Source organism: Mustela erminea, chromosome 1 (assembly GCF_009829155.1).
Source record: "Mustela erminea isolate mMusErm1 chromosome 1, mMusErm1.Pri, whole genome shotgun sequence".
NCBI classification, from domain to species: Eukaryota; Metazoa; Chordata; class Mammalia; order Carnivora; family Mustelidae; genus Mustela; species Mustela erminea.
In genome coordinates, this window is record NC_045614.1 from 153,051,410 (window position 1) to 153,077,720 (window position 26,311).

The 26,311-nt window shown below is 34.6% G+C and overlaps 1 pseudogene; it reads left to right on the top strand.

Moving 5' to 3' along the window:
• The window catches only part of LOC116591295, a 145,564-nt pseudogene that overhangs the window by 19,664 nt on the left and 99,589 nt on the right, over window positions 1-26,311 (top strand).

Sequence of the window (26,311 nt, forward strand, 5' to 3'; positions counted from 1 at the left end):
TTTGAATTTAATTGTAATAGCATTGCTGAAGGACAGTGTCAGTCTACTTGAAATTTGACGAGTGCCTGGCAACTCATTTCTTATCATGCTGCATTTGTTATCCAAAGCACTAATGTCATGTTTTGCTTTACTTAATATATAATGAATGTAAGTTATAATTTTCATATATCAGCCATTGATTTTCTACTAATGTAGAATTAAAATTTTCTTTACCTTATGTACAGTGAAATGATTCAATTTTGTAGTCAAAATGACATCACATTAAATAGAAGATGATTTTTAATTTTCAGTATATTCTACTGCTAATGAAGGAAGTAATTTTCATGACTTTTAGTTCTGCTTGGGTGATTGGTCTAAGACTTCAAATAAGGATGATGAGAGCTGGGAAATACTCTCAGAGTTCGGGAATAGAAATGTTTTTGGAGCACCTGGGTGGCTCAGTGGGTTAGGGCCTCTGCCTTTGGCTGGGGTGGTGGTCTTGGGGTCCTGGGATCAAGCCCTGCGTCGGGCTCTCTGATTGGTGGGGAGCCTGCTTCCTGCTCTCTCTGCCTGCCTCTCTGCCTACTTGTGATCTCTGTCAAATAAATAAATAAATAAAGTCTTTATAAAAAAAGAAAAGAAAAAAAAAGAAATGTTTTCTCTCTAAATTGGTGCTGATTCTGAAAATAACTTTTAATTTCTTGTGTCAACAAGTAATGATAACCTTACCACAAACCATACAGAGGTTTTGTCTTAAGCAATGGGGAAGAGGTTTGTTTAATTAAATATCAAGATAGCAGAAAATACTATTTTTTTCTTTTTAAAAAAATTTTTAATTTTTAATTAACATATAATATATTATTAGCCCCAGGGGTACAGCTCTGTGGATCTCCAGGTTTACACACTTCATAGCACATACCTTCTGCAGCAAATACTGTTTCTAACGTGGTACATTATTTTGGGTGTGGCAAAATTTTTGTAAGTCTTCTAACATTGAAGAACTTTCAGAGGAACACTCTCTGTCATTCCATATTCTCTGGTATGTAGTTTATTGACTCCAGTATTATACTATATGTCAAACAGACAAACAGTTCTGAGACTGCTGAAGAGAAATTAGAGTATCTAGGAGAAAAGGGAAATTCTTAATGGGAAAATAAGTGGCATATTCTGGGTACAAAAAGCTGGATAGTATCTGAGGAAGTGACTTTTAGAATAATTTGACTTTGTCATCACATCTTCATTTCAACCATCAAGAAGGGAAGATGAGGAAGTAAAGGGCACAGCCTTCCCCTTAAGGGCACTTCCCTGGAGTTGCATGAAATATTTCTCCTCACATATAATCAGGGCACACAGTTACTTTCCCCAACTGCAAGGAAGACCATATCTCCAACTAACATATAGAGATTTTATTAAAGGAAAAATGAGGGGCACCTGGGTGGCTCAGTTGGTTAGACAACTGCCTTCAGCTCAGGTCTTGATCCTGGAGTCCTGAGATTAAGTCCTTCATCGGGCTCCTGGCTCAGCAGGGAGCCTGCTTCTCCCTCTGACCATCTCCGCTCTTATGCTATTTCTCACTCTCTCTCTCAAATAAATAAATAAATAAAACCTAAAAAAAAAAAAAAAAGTAAAAATGAAAGAGCAGCTGTCTGTTTCAGCCCTAGTAACAAATGATTCATCTACTTGAAATCCCTTCAGGGTCATTAGGCTGCCTCTCTTTTAGACCCTAAAAATTCTAACGATTAAAAAAACACCTTCCAACTCATTGGATTTCCCCTCTTATAGGCATCAGAGAAGTTTATCTTGCTTCTGTCTCTTACTTTACATATAAAATATGCAGGTTACGTGTGTTTAAAGAAGGCTGGAGAAAGACTATTCCTATTTGCTTCCCTCTTTTCTTTCCTCAACTGATTTCTTTGTAGACTTGTAACTCTGGAGAGGAAGTATAAGTTCATCTTACACACTGCTTTCTCTTAGGGTCAGAGGGTCTTTAAGGTAAGACAGAATATAAGGAGGTTTTCTTTGCCTTCCTACATTAGCTTGTACTTCTCTTTCTCATGGGGAAGAATAATTGGAAGGTTGGTGCCCTGGCCAAATTATCAAGCCTTAAATTAGATAACATTTAAACAGAACTAAAATATACCACAATAATTTTGTTTTTGACGTCTTGGAAACTTCTGAGATTTTGACTTTTTATAATGCTCCATTTCAGGATAGCATATGGCTTGCTCAGAACTTCCAAATTGGGGAATGTGTGAATAGTGTTTCATATCAATTACACAGATATGCGTACTTGGTCATGCTTTTTGGATTGTGTAGCATCTTTGTAACTTCTTGGCATTTTATAAATGATCTGAATATCTCCTAGACAGTTAATGGTGTTTTATTTAGATGATACTTGAATCTTTCTGTGGAATTCCCGGAACTTTCCTGGATAAGATGTTGGTGCTTTGTGCCAAAATAGTGATTTGTAAGTTAATAGTAATAATTGGTTTGATTCTAATTGACTTCTCTATTGTGGTATGCCTCTCTTTTAGACCCTAAAAATTCTAACGATTAAAAAAATCAACAACTTCCTCAGATGGGTTGAAGCAGGAATCTGAACTGTATATATTGCCATTAATTTGGACATTTTCATAAATCTTGCTTCATCTTGAAAAAGGTTATCCATTTTGTTGAATCAAAACCTGAAAGTGACATTTTTACTTTGCTGCTAATGCTAGTTGATACCTTTTGTAGATAATTTAAAAATCTTATGCTGGGCTATTTTGTAGTGCTTGCAAGAGCCTTGTGATACATTTTATTCACCTGTTTTTTTATTGTTTGTCTGATGGCACCTATCTTTTTGTAATTTTATCTGGGATAAATAATCAACACTCATCAAGTTTATAGTCCTTTATCTTTATTCTGTCTTGGTTCTCAATTTGGCAGTCAGTGTTAGGAAAGCAGCATTTTCTCTCTGCCTAGAATGGTTAGTATACTCTACCACAATGCCACTTTTGGCTTTCTCTAATGCAAGTGACCTTCCTTTTGCACCTTGAACATCTTATGTACTTGTATCTTTTCCCCTACTATTGGATACATTTCTGAAAAAAAATTATGGTTTTCTCTAGTTGTAATTGCTTTAAGTAGTATTTATGTTTGTATAAATTATATATTTGTATATGCTTATAAAGCATAAATGCTATCACATATTTTTATTCCTTTGTCACAATAACTTAAAGTGTTTAGATTAGTGAATGTTATAATTTCTAGGTTTCTGTAAATATTTTTGAATTCATATTATCATATATAACTAATAGTAATTTGCATTTGCATTTTCCTTTATAGTTTCCAAAATACTTCTATTATTATTATTATACACTTAATTAGCAAGAACTGACAAATGACAGTTTAATAGGACAGAAGGCCTACATATATTATTTGATATTAATATTTTCATTTTTTGCATACACAGAGGCTTTTATGGAAAAACAGTGAGGATCCAAAGAAGCAGTTAGATATTAGGGTCTTTATACCCTTTTAACAAAAGGCAATAGAATTGAGAAGTGACAAGGCAAAGGAAAAGGGCGTAGGGATTCTAGGGGTGGTAAATTGTAGGAAGGTAAATATGTACTGGAAACTAATGGAAGTTACAGATTTTTAAAAAAATTTTTAATTCAATTAGCCAACAAAGAGTATATCATTAGTTTCAGATGTAGTGTTTAACAATTCATCAGTTAAGGATTATTTAGAAAGGATTATGCAAAGCCACCCTGGTGCTCACTTCTGTTCAGTGGTAAGTGATAAGAGGAACACCTTCACGAAGAGAAATTTATATCTTGGTTCTAGACAAGCAGGGTGAGGGCAAGGAGCTCTTTCTGTTTCCTAAGTGCCTTCAGGTCACAATAATCCTTATGCCAAAGTGCCATAGGTATATTTGGATCCCCTTCAAAGTTCAGAAAATGAAAGCATCAGCAATAATTCTATGACCATAATAACTGCTATCATCTATTAACTTCTTTTTAAACAAGACAACTGAAATTCTCTTTGGCAGGTATCTTAAGCAAATATGTTGGGATTTTATAAATGTGTGGTTTTTTGGTTATAGATGAGTATCTTAGTTTGTAAGAACTCTGAAAAATCAAAAGACATAGCTCTACTTCAGGGATCTCTAAAACCTGTTCGTAGCTGTTTGCAAAGACAAGAAGGAAAAGAAGTAACTGCAAGCATGATAAGAGTGATTCTGGAGGTAATAAAGAGTTCACTAAATTACCATTTGCTCTTTTGTGCTTATAATATGATGGTAGAACGTAAACATGTGAAGAAAAATCTTAGTTTTGTTTCTTTATGTTTCTTTATAAGATTTTTTATAGTGTTTCTTTATGAGATTGTTTATAGTTTCCCTATTTTTCTTTATGTTTTCCTATGTTTATGTTTCCCTATGTTTCTTTATGAGATTGTTTATAGTTTCCCTAAGTCAGAATCTCTTGTATTTAAGTTATTTCCTGGAGTTTAATATAGCTAGTACTGTATCAGTACATTTCAAAACAGTAGATTAAAACCCAAATGCCAGATGATTCTTTTTATTTTTTAGGCATACTTTATTATTTAAGGTATACTTTATTATCTTAGGTATACTTTATGATCTAAGCCAAAATCAAGAGTTGGACGCTTAACCAACTGAACCACACAGGTGCCCCTATTTTCAGAATTTTTAAAAAGATGACAGAAATGGACAGTAGTTCTTCCATCCAGATAATACCTATGGCATTAAAATAAAATCAAATTAAGGTGCCTGGATGGCTCAGTCGGTTAAATAGCTGCCTGGGGCGTAGGTCATAATCTTGGTACTGGGATCCAATCCTGCATGAGGTTCCCTGCTCAGTTCCCTGCTTCTCCGTCTCCCTCTGCCTGCTGCTCCCTCTGCTTGTGCTCTCTCACTCTCTCTGTCAAATAAATAATATTTTTTTAAAAAATAAAATTACAAGTAGACATGCTTAGAAATTTCAAACAACATGGAAGGATCTAAAGTGAAAAACAAAAGTTTCTCTTCTGCATCCTCAAAGGTAACTGGCTTCCTTATTTTAAGTGTTTTGTGTAATTCAGGAAAGTTTTCTGTTTATATACCAACATGCCTTGCTCTGGGCTTCAGTGCTGGTACTGGGGGTACTGACACCTGTGCACATACTTTCTTCCTCCCACTTCCCTTTAGCTCTCCATTTGGGGGAGGGGGGAAAGAAAGTAATTAATACCATGGGGTTGTTAAGGATATAGAAAGTAGGCATTCTCATATACTGTTGAAACTCTTTTGGGAGGGCTACTTGGACATACCTACTAAGATTAAAACCAGGCAAGCCCCAGAACAAAACACATAGCCATTGAGCCAGTAGATTTACAATTAAGAGTTTTACCTAGGGAGGTATATGTGAAATTACATCAACTTAAATATACAGGAATGTTTATTATGGCATTATTGGTATTAAGAAAAAACTAGAAACAAACAAAATACTATTAATACTAAATAAATCTTGGTAAAACTATGTTTTGTGGTCATTAAAAAGTGTATGATAGCTCTGTTTAGGATGATTTGGTGTTTCAATATGTATTAAATGGAAGAATGCAAGGGAAAAATTAGTACATTTAATTAATTTATATATTTAATATAGTTGTAGGAAGATGATTTCCACAAGGCACAACTGACTTCATTTTTTCTATACCCATTCCCATCCTCTTTCTGAGTGGGAAATATTCAATACTAGCATTAAAAATTTTAAGGAAATTTTTCATATTGTTAGTAGGTGTTATCTACATGTACAATGAGTAATGATGGAAGAGTTAATTTAAAGTCTCTACATTAAGATGTTGAGAATATTTTAAGAGAATAAAATCAATACTTTTATATCATGAGGGCCTGCATGTCTTATTGAAAAGTTACAAAAACTTTCAAACCTCTTAACAGATAATAGTTGGTGGAGTGGCAAGAACATCACAAGATATGCAGACTTATGCTTCTTGCACATTTTTGGCTGCAAGTATGAAAGAAGGAAAGTTGGGAATTCAGAATAACCAAGATTCTGTTCAACTTGGAGCAATTGAGGCCTGTGTAATGTGGCTGCTGGAAAATGAACTCATCCAAATTACTGAAGCTAGTGATGGAACAGAAGGTAAATGTGACTTCTTAGTTGCAGTTGACTCATTTTTTCATCTTTTTTTTTTTTTAAAGATTTTTATTTATTTATTTGACAAAGAGAGATCACAAGTAGGCAGAGAGGCAGGCAGAGAAAGAGGAAGGGAAGCAGGCTCCCTGCTGAGCAGACAGCCCGATGTGGGACTCGATCCCCAGGACCCTGAGATCATGACCTGAGCTTAAGACAGTGGCTTAACCCACTGAGCCACCCAGACACCCTCATTTTTTCATCTTTAGTGACTTTAGACTGTTTAGTAAAAGAAAATTGACTTTTCAAACAGTATAAAAGGAAATTGGTTTTTCAAGTGGTATATGAAGCAGTTTTAGTAAGTCAGTGTTGCATTTAGCAACATCAGACATTTAACATAGAATCTGCTCATAAATATCCATGCATTGGGCAAAATTGATCGGATACTAAAAGGTTAATTACAGAATACAGAGAAACAGAGTTTTATTTTATTTTTAACATTTGGTTCATTATTTCCCTATTCCCACCCCTCAACCAGGAAAAGTGTATCACCCAACGCATCTTGGTTCAGCAATTCTTTCTTCTTTACTTTCTCCAATTGATACTTTAGATATTTTTGCTGATCTCCGAAGAGCAATGAAGGGTTTTGTTTTAGAGAACTATCTTCTTATGGTTTACCTGGTGAGTTCTGTTTTCTTCACTACTGTATTTGTGAAAATTGGGAGAAAATGTTTTCACAGAATCCTGAGCACTAAAGATACCCTAAGGGAACATCTTGTTTGTTTGTTTTGACTAGGGTATTAGTGGTGGGAATAAAGAATAGGTAAGAAGAAAGTTGTTTTAAAATAAGCTAAATGTTACAGTAGACTTTTATTTTATTTTTTTATTTTTAAAAGATTTTACTTATTTATTTGACAGAGAGATCATGAGTAGGCAGAGAGTCAAGCAGAGAGAGAGAGAGAGGAGGAAGCAGACTCCCTGCTGAGCAGAGAACCTGATGCTGGGCTTGATCCCAGGACGCTGAGATCATGACCTGATCCATAGGCAGAGGTTTTAACCCACCAAGTCACCCAGGTGCCCCTACAGTAGCCTTTTAATTTATTTGCCTATTTATCAATTTTCTCTAACCTCCTTTCAAAAAGTATTTGAGGCACTTTATCATAAATGACAATTAAGATAATAGGAAATTGAAAATAAGATCATAATGTAGAACTCAAGCAATAGTTGGTATGTAAATATGCATGTCTTTAAGTCATGTATAGTTCTGTACTCAACTTTGGTTCTGAGTTTTCTAGCAACTACAGCAAAGAGGAAAGCTTGATTAGTCTTAATATTGATAGGATACCTCTTAGGAAAAGTGGTACCTGGTTGGCTTAGTCTTGACTCAGACAGTAGAACATGTGACCCTTGATGGAACACTATCAAGCAAAACAATGTATACGTATTGAAGTCCAAGATGGAGAAGATAGAAGATGACAGAAAGTCTCTTTAAAGAAATAATAGCTAAAAATATCTCAAATATAGGGAAAGATATGGACTTCTATATACATAAGCTAAAGGGGGCCCCAAACAGATATAACCCAAATAGGATTTTACTGGGACATGTTATTATCAAACTGTCAAAAATCAAGGAATCAGAATTTTGAAAGCAGCAAAAGAAAAGATGCTTGTCATATACAAGGAAACTCATAAAGCTTCTGGTGGATTTCTCAATGGAAACTTTGCAGGCCTGTTTTAATGGTATGATAAACTCAAAATATTGAAAGAAAAAATTGCCAGTCACCAATACTGTATGTGGCAGTGCTATCCTTCAGAAAAAAAGAGTGAAAGACTTTACCAAACAAAAGCTGAGGATGTTCACCACCACTAGATGTGCTTTATAAGAAATGATAAAGGGAGTTCTTTGTGCTGAAATGAAAGGATACTAATTAACAAAATAAAGACACATGAATGTATAAAACTCACTGGTGAAGGTAAATTTCTAGAGAAATTCAGATTTCTGAATGTAATGGTATTATGTAAATAACTTCTAACTCTATACAAAAGCTAAAGAGAGACATATTAAAAATAACTATACCTAAGAGTTCTGTAGGAGACTCCAAACTCACCTTCTCCATGGAGCCCACAATATTATACCTATTAGTAGGCTAATTCCTCCTGAAGAAGAAATGTGGGCTGACTGAACAGCTACCAAATGACCAAAGACAGAACAGCAAGAGAACAACAAGAGAGACAGAGAGATACCGGAAAAAGGGAACCCTCCCCGCAAAGCTGCAATGAGGAGGGATAGGATTGAGGGACCTGGAACAGATCCCTCTGTCCTTGTGCACAGAAAAAGCATGGCTTAAAAGAGTCACTAGCATATAAAAGAGATAATACTAGAACTCTCCCAAGTGGTGGAGGAATTGTGGGAAAGTTCTTCAGGTCAGAGAGACTAGGGACCAACATGGTTTATATTCTTCTTCGAAGCCAGGACTAGAGCAATATCCAGACATTGTGGTGGGCATGTCTGGTTATCTCAGTCGACTTGTGACTTCAGTGAGTCCAGGGTCCACAGAACTACCCCAGCCCTAGAAGCACTAGCATGCAGAAGAAAAGCCACAGTTTAGAGAGGCTATGGAATTACAGGAATGCTCCCTCCTCTTCTGCCTTGAGGGTCCAGACCAGAGTAGTTTGGCCACCACAAGGGGCAGGTTTGGGTGCCATAATTGGAGGGTTCTGACTCCACAACTGGTGGGTCAGATCATCAGAGAGACTTTGTGAACTCAGCACAGCATTTCGAATTGTACTGGGGCACAGAAGAAATGCTACAGTTAGAAGGGCTGAGGAACTGTGGGAGCATACTCTTTCCCTCCACCTTAATACCTCAGACTGGAGCAGGGTCTGGCTCACTGTGAGCTTGCAACCTCAGCAAGTGCAGGGTCCAAAGCCCATACCAGCTGTCCTGTGGTTCTGGGACACAGAAGAAAAGTTGCAGTTTTGTATTGTTGTTTTAAATTTTTATTTTTTTTTAAACTTTAAAAAGTTTGTCTTGTTTTATTTTAATTCTTCCTTTTGGTTTGTTCTATTTCTTTTTTATATAATTTTTTTCTTTAATTTTCTCTGTAAAAAGTCAAAATTTAAAAGAGTAACTAGCGTATATAACCACAGCTCCAACCAGCCAACAAAGTCATCAAGCGTACACAGTCTGTTTAAGGGTCACCATACACAGTACAGTTCCTACAACTTTAGAAAAAGTAGCAAGCCATTTCGTCTAATCCATAGAAATAGACACAGAAAGTCAAGCAAAATGAGAAGACAGAAGTATATGCTTCAAAAGACAGAGTAGGGAAAAAACCTCAATAAAAGAATTTAATGAAACAGATAAGCAACATGCTTGATAAAGAATTTGAAGTAACAATTATAAAAATACTAGGTTGGAGAAAAGAATGAAAGAATTTAGTGAGACCTTCAATAAAGTGATAGAAAAATATTGAATGAATCAGAACTGAAGAATACAATAATTGAAATTAAAAAAAAAACACTAGAGGGAATCAACAGTAGATTAGAGGATGCAGAAGAAAATATCAATGATCTGGAAGACAAGGTAATGGCACATAAGTTGAACGGCAGAAAGAGAAAAGATTAAAAAAAAAAGGAGGACAGATTAAGAAATCTTTTGAACAAAAACAAACAAATTCATCTGATAGTGGTCCTAGAAGAAAAAGAAAGAAAGATTTAGAATACTTATTTGAAGAAATAATAACTGAAAAACCTCCCTAACCTAAAGAGGGAGATAGACATCCAAGTCCCAGATATTTCCAAACAAGATGAACTCAAGGAGGCCCACACTATAGCATAGACTAATTAAAATGTCAAAGGTTAAAGATAAAGAGAGAATCCTAAAAGCTACAATAGAGTAGCAAAGTTACCTCCATGGGAAAACCTATAAGACTACCTGTTGATTTTTCAGCAGAAGCTTTGCAAGCCAGAAGGGAGTGGCATGACATATTCAAAGTACTGAAAGGAAAATCTCAAAACCAAGCATACTTACACTTGGTAAGATTATCATTCAGATTTGAAGGAGCAGTAAAGAGTTTCCCCAGACAAACAAGAGGTAAAGGAGTTTATCAAAACTAAAGTAGCCTTACAAGAAATAATAAAATGTAGGTAGAAAAGAAATGGCTTTAGGTAGAAAAGAAGTGGCTATATTTACATATAAGAAAAATATGAATAGAGAGATGTAAAATATGACATGTACTATGACAACATGTTCATAAAATGTGGAGAAGGGAGTAGAAAGAGAAGAGGAAAAAGAAAAAAAAGGCCATCAGATTAATATGGACTATTTACTTAGTATATTATGTATGAACATTATGGTAGCCACAAACCCAAAATGTATGATAGATACACAAAAAATAAAGAGACAGAAAGACAACATTATAGATATTCATCATTATAGATATTCATCATTCCCAAAGAAAACAAGAGAAGAACAAAGAAGAATCACAAAAATAACCAGAAAACCAATTTTATATATTAAGTACAACAATTTTTTAAATGAAGTATATACCTATCAATAATTACTTTAAATGTAAATGGCCTAACTTCTCCAATCAAAAGACTAGAATGGTAGAATGGATTAAAAAAAAACCACAAGATCAATCTATGTGCTTCTTAAAAGAGACTTACCTCAAACCTAAAGATGCATATAGACTGAAAGTGAGGGGATGGCAAAACATTTGCCATGCAAATGGAAGCGGAGGGAAAAAAAGACCAGTGAACCCATACTTATATCAGACAAAATAGAATTTAAAAGAAAGACTGTAATGAGACAAAGAAAGGCATTACATAATGATAAAGGGATCAATCCAACAAGAGGATATAACTATAGTAAATATCTATATGCCCAACACTGGAACATCTAAATACATAAAACAAGTATTAATGGACATGAAGAGAGAAATTTATTGTAATACAATAATAGTAGGAGCCTTTATATTCCACTTACTTCAATAACTTCCAGACAGAAAATTAATAAGGAAACAGCGTCTTTAAATGAGACCTTGGACCAGATGTTCATAACAGATATATATATATATGAACCAGATGTTCATAACAGATATATATATATATATGTTCATATCTGTTTTATATATATCTGTTCATATATGTTTCATATATATCTGTTCATAACAGATATATATATCTGTTATGAACATCTGGTGTGTATATATATATATATATATATGTATATATATATATATATAAAACACAGTCCATTTCAAAACAAAAGAATACACATTCTTATCAAGCACACATGGAACATTCTCCAGAATAGATCACATATTAGGCTATAAAACAAGTCTCAATAAATTTAAGAAGATTGAAATCATAGCATGCATCTTTTCTGACCACAACAGTATGAAACTAGAAATAAATCACAAGAAAAACAAAAACTGAACAAAAAAACAAACACATGGTCTCTCATGGTTATGCTCCACAAATAAGTGAAACCATATGATAATTGACTCTCTCTGCTTGACTTATTTCACTCAGCATAATCTCTTCCAGTCCCGTCCATGTTGCTACAAAAGTTGGGTATTCATCCTTTCTGATGGAGGCATAATACTCTATCCCCAGGGATACAGGTCTGTGAATCACCAGGTTTACACACTTCACAGCACTCACCAAAGCACATACCCTCCCCAATGTCCATATTCCCACCCCCTTCTCCCAAACCCCCTCTCCCCAGCAACCCTCAGTTTGTTTTGTGAGATTAAAAGTCACTTATGTTTTGTCTCCCTCCCAATCCCATCTTGTTTCATTTATTCTTCTCCTACCCACTCTGAAAAACAATCTGAGGGTTTTGAAGGGACGGGGGGTGGGAGGTTGGGGTACCAGGTGGTGGGTATTATAGAGGGCACGGATTGCATGGAGCACGGGGTGTGGCGCAAAAATAATGAATACTGTTATGCTGGAAAAAAAAAAAAAAAAAAAGAAATATTAAAAAAAAAAAAAAAAAAAAAAGAAACACATGGAGACTAAAGGTGATACTAAACAATCAATGGGTCAAGAAGCAATCAAAGAAGAAACCAAAAGATACATAGAGACAAATGGATATGAAAACACAATGGTCCAAAATCTCTGAGACAGTGAAAGCAGTTCTAAGAGAAAGGTATATAACAATACACGCCTTCCTAAAGAAGCAAAAAATCTCTAACCTTACGCCTAAAGGAACTACAATAAAAGAACAAATATTCTTTTTTTAAAAGATTTATTTATTTATTTTAGAGAGAGAGAGTGAGTGAGCATGGAGAGGGGCAGAAGGAGAGAGAAACTTTAGTGGACTCCTTGCTGAGCTCTGAGCTTGATCCCACAACCCTGGGATCATAACCTGAGCCAAAGCCAAGAGTTAGATGCTTAACTTACTGTACCTTGGGGCCCAATTTGTTTTTGGTTTTGTTTTTAAGATAACTGTGGCAATTTCTTAAAATAAGATAATGATGAAATTTGCCACATCAATTGACTCACAGATGATTTCTTTGTAGCATGTGATGCTGTTTAATAACATTTTACCTGCAAGTAGAAATTCTTTGAAATTTGGAGTCAATCCTCTCAAAACATGCCATTGTTTTATCAACTAAGTTTATGTCATACTCTAAATCTTTTGTTGTTATTTTAGCAGTTCCCACAGCATCTGCACCAGGAGTAGTTTCTATCTCAAGGAACCACTTTCTTTCCTCATCCATTCAAGTTTTATTAAGAGATTGCAACAATCCATTACATCTTCAGGAACCACTTCTAATTCTAGTTCTCTTGCTATTTGCCCCACATCTGCACTTACTTCCTCTACTGGAGTCATGGACCCTCAAAGTCATCCTTGAGGGTTGGAGTTAACTTCTAAATTCCTGTTAATGTTAATATTTTGACCTCTTCCTGTGAATCACCAATGTCCTTATGGCACCTAGAATGGTGAATCCTTTCTGGAAAGTTCTTGATGTACTTTGCCCAGATCCATCTGAGGAATAACTGTCTTTGACAATGATATCCTTATGAAATACATAGTTCTTAAACAGTAAGACTTGAAAGTCAAAATTATAGTTGACCCTTCAACAGCATGGGTGTGAACTTTGTAGGTCCACTTGTACATGAATTTTTTTCAATGAGTATAGCACAGTACTGTGTATTTTCTCTTCCTTATTATTTTCTTAACATTTTATTTTCTCTGACTATATCATAACAATACAGTATATAATACATATAACGTAAAATATGTGTTAATCAACTGTTTCTGTTATTGGTAAGGCTTTCTGTCAACAGTAGGCTATGAGCAGTTAAGTTTTGGGGGAGTCAGAAGTTATATGCAGATTTTCAACTACACAAGCAGTTTGCACCCCAACCCCATATTGTTTAAGTATCATCTATACTCTATGACCCATGGACTGCAGAATGGATACTCAGCCGGCAGGAAGACATTTACCTTTACATCTCTGTCAGAGCTCATGGGTGACCAGGTGCCTTTCTGAGTAGGTCTCAACATTGGGTTTAAAATACTCAGTAAATCACATTGTTAACAGATTTGCTGTCATCGAGGCTTGCATTTAAAGAACACAGACAATAGATTTAGCATAATTCTTAAGAGGGTTAGGATTTTTGGAGTGGTAAATGAGCACTGGCTTCAATTTCAAGTCTCTAGTTGCATAATCCTCTATTAAGAGTCATCCTGCTTGACTTATTTCAGCATAAGGAATAGCATGGAGGACATTAGGAGAAGGAAGTGAAAAATGAAGGGGGGAAATCAGAGGGGGAGATAATTATGAGAGACTGGACTCTAAAAAATAAACTCGGAGGAGGAAAGTGGAGGGAAATAGGTTGGCCCAGTGATGGGTATTAAGGAGGGTACAAAATCCATGGAGCATTGGGTGTTGTGTGTAAATAATGAATCTTGGAACACTACATCAAAACTAATGACTTACATATGGTGTAATAACTTACAGTATGGTGACTAACATAACATTAAAAAGGAAGGGAAAAATGAAGGGGGGAAATCAGAGGGGGAGATAACTATGAGAGACTGGACTCTAAGAAATAAACTGGGGGGAGGAAAGTGGGTGACTAACATAACAATAAAAAAAAAAGTCATCCTGTACTTTGAAATTTTGAAGCCAGGTATTGAGTTCTTTCTAGCTGTGAAACTCCTAAATGATTTCTACTAGAAAGCTATTTTGTCTACATTGAAAATCCGTTGTTTGGTGTATCCACATTTATTAATGATTTTAGCTAGATCTTCTGGGTAACTTGCTGTAGCTTCTATATCAGCATTTGCTGCTTCATCTTGCACTTTTATATTATATTTAAACGTCTTCTCTTAAACCTCATGAATCAATATCCGATAGCTTCCTAGTTCTTGTGGGTAGCTTCCTCACTTCTCTCAGCCTTTAAAGAATAGAAGAGTTAGAGACTTGCCCAGGATTAGGCTTTGGCTTAAGGGAATGTTGTGACTGTTTTGATCTTTTATCCAGAGCACTGAAACTTTCTCCACATCAGCAATAAGGCTGTTTCACTTTCTTTTCATTTGTGTGTTTACTGGAGTAGTTATTTTAATTTAAAGGTTCAGGTACTTTTCCTTTGCTGTCTGAGCTGGGATAATGGAAGAGAACTATCTTTTGGCCTGTCTCAGCTTTTGACATGCTGCCACCTTCCTCCTCCTCCTCCTCTTCTTTTTCTCCTTCTTCTTCTTCCTCCTCCTCTTCTTCTTCTTCTTCTTCTTCAAGATTTCACTCATTTTATTTGAGAGAGAGAGAGAGAGTAAGACAGCAGGAGTAGGGGGGGGAGAGAGAGAAGCAGACTCCCTGCTGAACAGGGAGTTCGATGCGGGGCTCAATCTTGGGACCCTGAGATCATGACTTGAGCTGAAGATAGATGCTTAACTGAGCCACCCAGTTGCCCCTAGACATGCCTTCTTCACTAAGCTTATTAATTTCTAGCTTTTGATTTAAGAGATGTGGGACTCTTCCTTTCATTTGAACCATGGAGGCCATTGAAGGGTTATTAACTGGCCTAATTTAAATATCATTGTGTCTCAGGGAATAGGGAAACCCTAGGAGAAGAGAGAGAGAGAGAGAGTAGCAGTTGGCCAGTGGAGTAGTCAGATGACACATAATATTTATCAAATTCACCATTTTATATGGGTATTGTTATTGATTCCTTAAGACAATTACAATAGTAACATCAAAGATCACTGAGCATAGATCACCATAACAAAAATAATAATGATAAAATTTGAAATACTGTGAGAATTACCAAATGTGACCCAGAGACATTTGCTGTTGGAAAAATGGTGCCAACAGACTTGCTCAAAGCAGGCCTGTCACAAAACTTTAATCTGTAAAAAAGACAATATCTGTGAAGCACAATAAAGTGAAGTACATAAAATAAGATATTCCTGTATCTTTTTTTGTTTTATAAATATTAGCAAGAAGATATGTATGTTCTTAATCTACCTTCTTTTTTTTTAAAGATTTATTTTTATTTTTATTTATTTATTTGACAGAGATCACAAGTAGGCAGAGTGGCAGGCAGAGAGGAAGGGAAGCAGGCTCCCTGCTGAGCAGAGAGCCTGATGCAGGACTCGATCCCAGGACCCTGAGATCATGACCTGTACCAAAGGCAGTGGCCTAACCCACTGAGCCACCCAGGCGCCCAATCTACCTTCTTTTTATACAGAAGATATTATGCTATATACCTTTTTTGTACTATCTTTTTTTTTTCTTTCTTAACAATATATCTTAGAAATCACTCTGTATCAGCTCATGGAGATTTTTAATTTTTTAAAAAAATATCTGTATGACTCCACTGTGTACATACCAGTATTCAATCACTTCTCTATTGATGGACATTTGGATTATTTCCAGTATCTTGTTATGGCAAGTGATGCTACAGTGAATAACTTTGGTGCATATGTTGTTTAGTTTTGATGGGGTGTATCTTTAGGAAAGACCCCCTAAAGTACAATTGCTGGATAAATTATAAAGGCATATATAATTTTGGTTTTGCACAATTGCCCTCTGTAAGATTTCTATCATTTTCCAATTTTAACAGCACTATATGAGAGTAGTTATTTTTCCACAACCTGATGAATATATCGTCAAGCTTTTATACATTTTAGTATAGTTTTAATTTATATTTTAAAAATATGAATGAAATTGAACATTTTTTCCATTTGTTAAAGGACAGTATGCTCCTCCCCCATGAATTGTCCATATCTTTTGTTTATTTTTCTTTTGTGTTTTGATCTTTTTCTTAAGTTTTAAAGGTTATTTTATATATTAGGAAGAGTAGTGCTTTGTGGTATGAGTTGAAAGTATTTTTATCCTAGTTTTTTATGTGGCTTTGATTATTTATTGTATGTTTTTAGAAATGTAGTTGAATATGTGGGCTTTTCTATCAGTGAGGAATGCTTTTCTTGCTCTAAGATTATAAAGGAATTCTCTCACATTTTCTTCAAGTAGTTGAGTATGGTTCCCTTCTTTTGAATTATGTTCCTTTTGGAATTTATTCTAGTACAGTAGTCACTCCTATCAGTGGGGGATACATTTCAAGACCACCAGTGGTTGACTGACACTCAGTACCGAACCCTGTGTATATTTTGTTTTTTCCTGTACCTACATACCTATGATAAGTTAGACACAGTAAGAGATTAGTAACAATAAACAAGTATAACATAATAAGCTTTATAAGTGTGATCTTTCTCTGAAAATATGTTATTTAATCTACTAACCCTTCTTGTGAGGATGTAAGATGATAAATTGCCTATGCAATGAGATGAAGTGAGGTGAATGCTATAGGCATTGTGATGTAGTGTGAAGATACTATTGACCTTCTGATAGATCATCAGCTTCTGGACCATGGTTAACTGTGGACTACTAAAACCATGTAAAGTGAAATCACAGATAAGCCAAAGTGAAATCACAGATAAGCCAAACATTAATTTTTCAATTTTATCTTTTTTTTTTTTGATAGTGGCACTCTGTAGTCATAGGTTTATTTATTAAAAGGTTTATATACACACAACAAAGGAAAAGTTTTCTTCAGCTTTTATATTTTTTTTCTCCATTTTTTAAACAAGATTTATTTATTTTAGTGTGTGTGGGCAGGGGCAGGAGCAGAGGGAGGGAGAGAGAGAGAGAAAGAAGCAGACTCCTCACTGAGCACAAAGCCTGACACAGAGCCTCATCCTGTGACCCCAAGGTCAGAACCTGAGCTGAACTCAAGAGTTGGAGCTGAACCAACTAAGCCACCCAGGGTGCCCCCTCCTTCTTTTATAAGTTGATTGGTCTTATTCATGAAAAGGAATGTTCCTCTATTTTTTAAAGTCTATTTTTGGGCTTCCAAGAGTCTTCTGAAAATTTTTTCATACAGAATTTGAATATGTATTTTTAAAATAGCTTTGTTGCAATATGGTTCACATAGCATATTTACACTTACACATTTAAAGTTAAGTCAGTGATTTTTAGTTCATGCACAGAGTTGTGCAGTGATCATCAATATCTAATTTCAGAACATATTCATCACCCCAGAAAGAAACCTTGTATGCTTCAGCAGTCACTCCCAAATTTTATCCAATCTCCTCATTCTCCCTAAGCAACTACTAATGTAATGGAATGCCTTCTGTTCCTATAGACTTTCCTCTTCTGGAAATTTCATATAAATGGCATCATATAATATGTGGTATTTTATGACTGGTGTCTTTCACTTAACATAGTGTTTTCAGGGTTTGTCTGTGGCATAACATGTTTCCTTTTTAAATCTATTTTAGAAAATTAAAAAAAAAATTGAGTGTAGTTGACACATGATGTTATATTAGTTTCAGGTATACAACATAATGATTCAAAATTCTGTATGTTTTGCTGTGGTCACCACAAATGTAGCTACTATCTGTCACCATGCAGTGCTATTATAATACCATTGACTGTATTTCTTATGCTGTACTTTTTATTCCTATGACTTATTTCATAACTGGAAGCCTGTATCCCCCACTCCCCTTCATTCATTTTTGCCTACTCTGCCACCTTTTTCCCTCTGGCAACTCTTAGTTTTCTGTATTTATATGTCTGATGCTGCTTTTTATTTGTGTATTCATTTATTTTGTTTTTTAGATTCCACATATAAATAAAATCATGGGGTATTTGTCTTTCTCTGACTTATTTCACTTAGCATTATATAGTCTAGATCTGTCTATGTCACAAATGGCATGATCTTATACTTTTTTATGGTTGAGTAATATTTCATTGTATATCTGTACCACACACACCTTCTTTATCCATTCATCTGTTGATGGACACTTGGGCTACTTCTATATCTTGACTATTGCAAATAATGCTGCAGTAAAGCATGTAACAGTTCTTAAGTTTTTTATATTGCAGAATAATATTCCACTGTATGGATGTACTGCTTCTCTTCATCAATTAATGGACATTTGGTATGTTTTTGATTTTGGGCTATTATGAGTAATGCTGCTGTGAACATTCGTGTACAAGTTTTTCTTTTTTTTAAAAGATTTTTTCTTTATTTATCTGACAGAGATCACAAGTAGGCAGAGAGGCAAGCAGAGAGAGAGGAGGAAGCAGGCTCCCTGCAGAGCAGAAAGCCCGATGTGGGGCTCGATCCCAGGACCCTGGGATCATGACCTGAGCCGAAGGCAGAGGCTTAACCCACTGAGCCACCCAGGTGCCCCAAGTTTTTACATGGATATATGTTTCACATTCTCTTGGGTATATCCCTAGGAGTAGAATTGCTGGATTATATGATAACTTTATTTTTAACATTTTGAGAGTTTCCAAAGTCCTCAAAACTATCTGGATAATATTACACTTACACCAGCAGTGTAAATGGGTTCTTATTATTCACATTTTCTCCAATGCTTGTTTTTATTTCTCTTTTTTGAATATATCCTGATGAGTATGTGGTGCTCTTTCATTATAGTTTGGACTTGCATTTCCTTAATGGCTAATGATGTTGAGCATCTTTTCATGTGTTTATTGATTATATGAATATCTTAGAAAAATATTCAGATCCTCTGCCATTTAATTTTTTTTTATTATTGAGGTAAATATTTTTTATATATCATGGATACAAGACTTTTTTCAGATATAAGATTTGGAAATATTTTCTTCCCTTCTGTGGGTTGTCTTTTCATGTTCTTGATGATGATTTTTGAAATGCAAAAGTTGTGAGTTTTGGTCAGTTTATCAACTTTTTTTCTTTTGGTGTCATATCTGGAAATGTACTATGTAACTCAGTGTCACAAGGATGCATTCCTGTTTTCTTCTGAGTTTCATAGTTTTATCTTACATTGACACATATGATCCACTTGGACTTTTGTGACTGATGTATGATGAGAATCTAACTTCATTCCTTTGCATATACATATCCAGGTGTCCCTGCTCCGTTTGTTGAAAGTCCACTAATTCTTTTGTCATTTTTGTAAAAAAACCAATTGACCATGAATGTGAGGGTTTATTTCTGGGCTTTCAATTCTATTTCATTGATCTATGTATATCCTTATGTTGATACTGTTCTGTTTTGATCACTGTAGCTTGGTAGTAAGTTATGAAATCAGGAAATGTGAGCGAGCCCTCTAATTTTGTATTCTTGGAAAAACAATTTTGTTCCTGCTGGGTCACTTGCATTTCCTTATAAATTTTAAGATCATCTTGCCTATTTCTGCAAAGAAACCGGCTTAATTTTGATAGGGATTTTGTAGAATTGGTAGGTCAATTTGGGAAATATTATCATCTTAACAATATTAAGTCTTCTAGTCCTTGAAGATAAGCTGTCTCTTTGATTTATTTAGGTCTTTAATATCTTTCAAAATTTTTAGTTTTCAGAGTACAAGTTTTGTATTTTTTTGTTAAGCTTATTGCTAAGCATTTTATTCTTTTTGATGCTATCATAAACTATCAAAAAACTTATTTTTTCTATATTGATCTTGTATCCTGTAACCTATTAAACTTGCTCATTAATTTTAATAGTATTTTTGTGCATTCCTTAGGATTTTCTATATACAAGATCATGTTATCTGCAAATATAGATAGTTTTGCTTCTTCTTTTCCAGTCTGGTTGTCTTTTATTTATCTTTCTTTCTCCTAATTGACTTGGTTAGAATCTCCAGTAAAATATGGAATAGGAGTAGCAACAGCAGACATCTTTGTCTTGTTCCTTATCTTGGGGCAAAAGTACTCGGTTTTTCATCATCAGTCTTGGTGTTAGTTGTGGGTTTTTTGCAGATGGCATTTATCAGGTTGAGGAAGTTCCTTTCTATTACTAGTTTGTTGAGTGCTTTTATCATGAGAGGTTGTTAGATTTTGTCCAGTGTTTTTGCTGCATCTGTTGAGATCATCATGTGGTTTTGTCCATTTTATTGATACAGTTTATTACATTAATTGATTTTCAGATATTAGTCTTGGATTTTCTGGCCAAATCCCATTTGGTTATTTGTATAATACTCTTTATCTCTTCCTAGATTTGGTTTTTTTTTTTTTTAAAGATTTTTTAATTTATTTATTTGACAGAGAGAGATCACAAGTAGGCAGAGAGGCAGGCAGAGAGAGAGAGAGGAGGAAGCAGGCTCCCTGCTGAGTAGAGAGCCCGATGCGGGACTCGATCCCAGGACCCTGAGATCATGACCTGAGCCAAAGGCAGCGGCTTAACCCACTGAGCCACCCAGGTGCCCCTAGATTTGGTTTGCTAGTATTTTACTGAGCATAGTTTTATCTATATTATTAGATATACTGTCCATAGTTCTCTTTTCTCATGACGACTTTGTGTGGTTTTGAGGAAGAATTTGTGAAAGATTGCTGTTATTTTTTATTTAAACATTTGGCAGATTTCACCAGTCAAGCTATTTGGGACCATACTTTTCTTTAGAGTAAATTTATTACTAATTCAACCTCTTCGCTTGTAATAGATCTATTCATATCTTGTTTTTTCCTGAATCACTTTTGGTAGATTGTATGTTTCCAAGAATTTGTTCATCTCATCTGTTGGTATTCAGTTCACATTATTTCCTTATTAACCCCCCCCCCCATTTTTTCCTCTGTACATTCACTAGTGGTGTCCCTTCTTTCATTTCAGAATTTAATAGTTTAAGTCTTTTCTCTTCACTTCTGGACCAGTCTAGTTAAAAGTTTTTCAATTTTGTTGATTTTTTAAAAGCACTGTTAAAAGTGTTTAAACAAGAAGGTCATTAGACTGAGGTGATGCCCTGGTAGTTTACATAAGCAAACCAAAACTTAAGTCGGAGGCAGTATACTCTAGCTCAAGAAATTTAAACTTGAGAAAAACTAATCACAAACAGTTAATGAGGTTTCCCCAAATAAGGCAAGTGCTTCAGTTCTAACCAATCAAATAATTGCTTTGCTTTGCTTCAGTATTTTCTCTGTAAAAACATTGCTCCTCTCTCCTGTTACTGGAGGGCTTTTAACCAATGACATTTGGTTTGGCACTGTCCAATTCAAATCAATCTATGCTCAAATAAACTCTTGGAAAATTTTATGTGCTTCAGTTTGCCTTTTACCAGAATGATTTTTTTAAAGTTGATTTTTCTTTATTTTTTTTTTAGCTTTCTACTTCATTGGTTTCTGCTCTTTATTATTGTCTTCCTTCTTCCTTTGGTTTTACTTTGTCCTCCTGCTTGTAAGTGTCTTAATGTGGAAGATTAGGTATTGATTTGAGACCTTATTTATTTTTAGTATAGACATTTATAGCTATACATTTTCCTCAAAATACTACTTTTACTGCATCCTGTAATAAATTTGGTATATGATGTTTTCATTTGTTATATTCACTAATTTCAAGGTATTTTGCAATTTGTTATGATTTTTTCCTAACCCATTGTTATTTACTAGTTTCTTGTTTAATTCAGACATTGTAAATTTCCAAAATTTTTTTGTCATTTATTTCTAATTTCATTGTGTATGAAACATATATTGTGTAATTTTATTTTATTTTATTTTTTAATTTTATAAAACCTGATTTTTTAAAAGATTTTATTTATTTATTTGACAGAGAGAGATACAGTGAAAGAGGAACACAGACAGGGGGAGTGAGGGAGGGGAAGCAGGCTTCCTGCCAAGGAGGGAGCCCGATGCAGGGCTTGATCCCAGGACCCTGGAGGGGGTCTGAAGGCAGGTACTTGATGACTGAGCCACCCAGGCACCCCTGTTGTGTAATTTTAATAGAGACACAGACAGCCCCCCTCCACGTGTGTGTGTGTGTGTGTGTGTGTGTGTGTGTGTGTGTGCACAAGTATATATTAAGTAATCTCTATACCAAATGGGCTTGAACCTACAACCTTGAGATCAAGAGTCACACATTTCACTGACTGAGCCAGCCAGGTACCCTTATACTTTTATATATTGAAGCTTGTTTTATTGCCTGAATATGGTCTATCCTGGAGAATGTTCTGTGTGTTCAAGAAGAATGTGCAGTCTTCTTGGATGGAGTTCTATAGATGTCTGTTAAGTCTAGTTGATTTAGAATGTTGTCTTAGAAGACCAGGTTGTTCTGCTTGGTTGTCCTATCTGTTGTTGAAAGTTAGGGTGTTTAAGTCTTCAACAATTATTTTTGAATTGTCTTTTTCTCTTCATTTCCTTCAAGTTTTGTTCATGTATTTTGGCACCCTGTATATATTTATACTTGACAGATTGATCCTTTTATCATTATAGAATGTTCCTCTAATTTTTATTAACATTTTTTAACATTCTATTTTATGTTCTATTAGTATGGCCTCTCCATATTTATTATAGTTGTGGTTTGCATGATACTTTCCCTTTTCCCTTCCTTCTACTTTTGACCTATTTATAATTTTGTATCTATATTGTGTCTCTTACAGAAAACATATTGTTGGATTCAGTTTTTTTAATGTAGTCTGTTAATCTACCTTTGGTTATTTAACTCTTTCACATTTAATGTTATTAGGAACACATGTTTTATCTTTTTACTTTCTATGTTTTTTCTTTTTACTTTATATATCTCTTATGTCCTTTTGTTCTCCTGTATTTTTTTTTTACTGATTTCTTTTGAATTAAGTGAATATTTCTTAATGTAATATTTTAATGTATTTAAGTAATTTTTCTATATTTTTTGAACTTATTCCCAGTTGTTACTCAAGGTGTTACAATACAGCTTAAAATTTATACTAACTTAATTCCAGTGAGATATAGAAGCATAATTCTTGTATAGTGCTATTCTGTTTTTGTGCTATACATGCATACCTGTAGGTGTCACAAACCTAATAGTACATTGTTATTTACGTAATGTTGTGTGTTTAAAGAAGGTGAGAAGAGAGAAAAATGCATATTTACAGAGTTTGTTACATTAAAATTCTTAAGATTTGTGTTTTTCTTTATTTGCTCCTTGGATTTTAGTTACTATCTCTTGTCATTTCCTTGCTCCAATACAGTTTTGCTCTGTTAACTCTAAACAGAGCAAAGAGAACATTTATTTAAGTAAAAAAATGAATTTATTCAGAAATAGCAGAGGATTATAGTTTTTTTTTGCATAGTCTTTATTGATATATCTTCATATTTGCTCATTCTTCTGCTAACTTACATTTAATGCTGAGGTCTATAGTGATTTATTCTGTTATTATACTCTTCACCTTGAGTATTTCCATTTTTTAAAAATCATTTCTTTCCTTTTATTTTTATCCTCTACTTGATGAGACATTGTTGTCATACCTTCCTTTACTTCATTTAACACGTTTTTCTTTTGTTCTTTGACCACATTTGTCTTCTTTGAAGTCTTTGACATCCCCAACATCTGGAACCTCTCAAAGGTGTTTCTTGTGGAGGATTTTTCCCTTGTGACACACTTTCCCATTTCTTTGCATGTCTCATAATTTTTATTGTTGTTTTTGAACCCTGGATATTTTAGATAATATAGCAATTGTGAATATGGATTCCTCCTTTCCTTCCCTCCTTTTTCTCTTCTCTTGATTCTTTCTTGGAAATCAGAAAATACTTAAGATTGTACTTAGCTTCAGAATGTTGAGATTAATAGTGTCTAATTAAAGTTCTTTGAGTCTGTAAAATCCAGTTTGTATGCTCAGTGGTCTCTTTTCTTTTGGCTATGAGTTGTTTGTGAATAAATGAAATTTCCATATAAACAGATATTGTCACATTTAGAAATTTTTCCAAATGCTGAGGCCTTTGTTTTTAAAATAAAATTTATATTTATTTCTTTTGTAATTACGTTTGAGGATTGGACTACTATTGATTGGCATCAATTTTTCTGTTCATGGGAGAAATTGCTAACTCCTATGAAATGGGTGGCAGAGCTAGTGGGAGTTGAAGAAGGGTTCTTGGCTTGCTGTGTGAAAGGAGAAGTCATAGCCAGAACTGAGAGACAGCATCGCCAGATGGCCATCCATAAAAGGTAAATAACAAGAAGCTTGATTGTCTAGTATTTAACACAGTTTTAGATACATAGTAGTTGTTGAGTTTATTATAGTCACTTCCATTATCATTAAAATAAAAGTTTTAGGGGCACCTGGGTGGCTCAGTCAGTAAGTGTCTGTCTTCGGCTCAGGTCATGATTCCAGGGTCCTGGGATGGAACCTTGCATCAAGCTTCCTGCTCAGTGGGGAGTCTGATTCTCCTTCTTCCTTTGCCTCTCCCCCTGGTTTGTGCATTCTCTCTCTCACTCTCTCTCTCTCAAATAAATAAAATCTTAAAAAAAAAAGAAATAAGATCAAAGTTTTGGCTGAGTTGTCATTTTCTTGTGTTCACTGAATTTATCAATATTTCAGTTTCTCTTTTAATACTTGTTTAGAAGCCATTATAGATGAAAACCTTTTAAGGTAGAACATTTAAGGGGCACCTGGGTGTCTCAGTCACTTAGGCGTCTGCCTTCAGCTTAGGTTATGATCCCAGAGTTCTGGGATCATGCCCCACATCTGACTCTCCGCTCAGCAGGGAGCCTGCTTCTCCCTCTCCCTCTGCCTGCTGCTCCCCCTGCTTGTGCTCTCTTTTTCTGTCTCACTCTGTCAAAATAAATGAAAACAAAATCTTAAAAATCCAATTATTTTATTTATCAAATCTAATTATTTTATTTACTTATAGATGTGAATTAGAACTGACAACTTAGGGTAGCTTCATTTGAGGATATGCTTCATCTCATTATTATAAATGATTGATCATTACCATGGAGGAGTGAATTAAAAGATTCAGATGGGGAAATTGAATCATTTGTCTTCTTGGAAATATAATAAAATTATTTTTCTTAATAGTAGTCTCTAATAAATTATTTACAACATAAGCGTAAATTTTGTAAGGATTTATATACCTGGATTATTTGTGGTATTACTGCCATTCAAGTCAATACTGGTTTTTATTTTCAAATTCTGTCATTTTTTTGATATATGAGTAGGTGGTCATATAACTGTGTATCAAATATTCTTTTAAATTTTTTTGTGCCATTCTATTTCTTGAACTAAGTCTTATTTCTTGAAATTGGTTAGCAGTATTAAAATATGGAGATCTTTTTGTTATATAAATATTAGTTCCTTGTTATGCTGTAGTACTAATGTATGTCAGAATTTATTTGGTAAACATTGAGCTCAGTCTTTGTCCACTAATCCTATTTCCTATTAGGAATCTTCTCAGAGTATATAAATCCTCTCTTGTTTTTTGGCTCTTTCTTGTTTCTTAGCATATGTTGTATCTTCATTGTAGACATCTCTTACTATACTTATGGTGATTGACTTTCCAGGTTTTTTACTAGTCTTATGCTATTATATTTAATCAGTGAAGTTCTCTTAAAGGATATTAACCAGAAATATGGATGCAGTCGTGGACAGATTCAATCTTTACAACAGTCAGCTGTTGTTTATGCAGGTCAATTAAACAATTTATTGAGACTCTGTGGTTTGAGATCAAGTTAAGATTACTTTTTTTTTTTCCAAATTCCATTGTATTTTAGGCTTCTCTAAAAGTGAGTAGCTGAACATTTGTCTTCTTCTGTTGCTTAGCAACTACTGACCATCCACTTTTCTGTTTGTTTTTTTCCATTTTTCCTGTTACAAGAAGAAATAGACACAAAGTTGCCAAAAGTTTCCCTTTTCTCATCAAGTTACTGATTAATATTTGTTATTGATTAGGAGGATGGCAAATGGAGAGGGATTTCTGGATTTCTCTTGGACTGTTTTAAATATC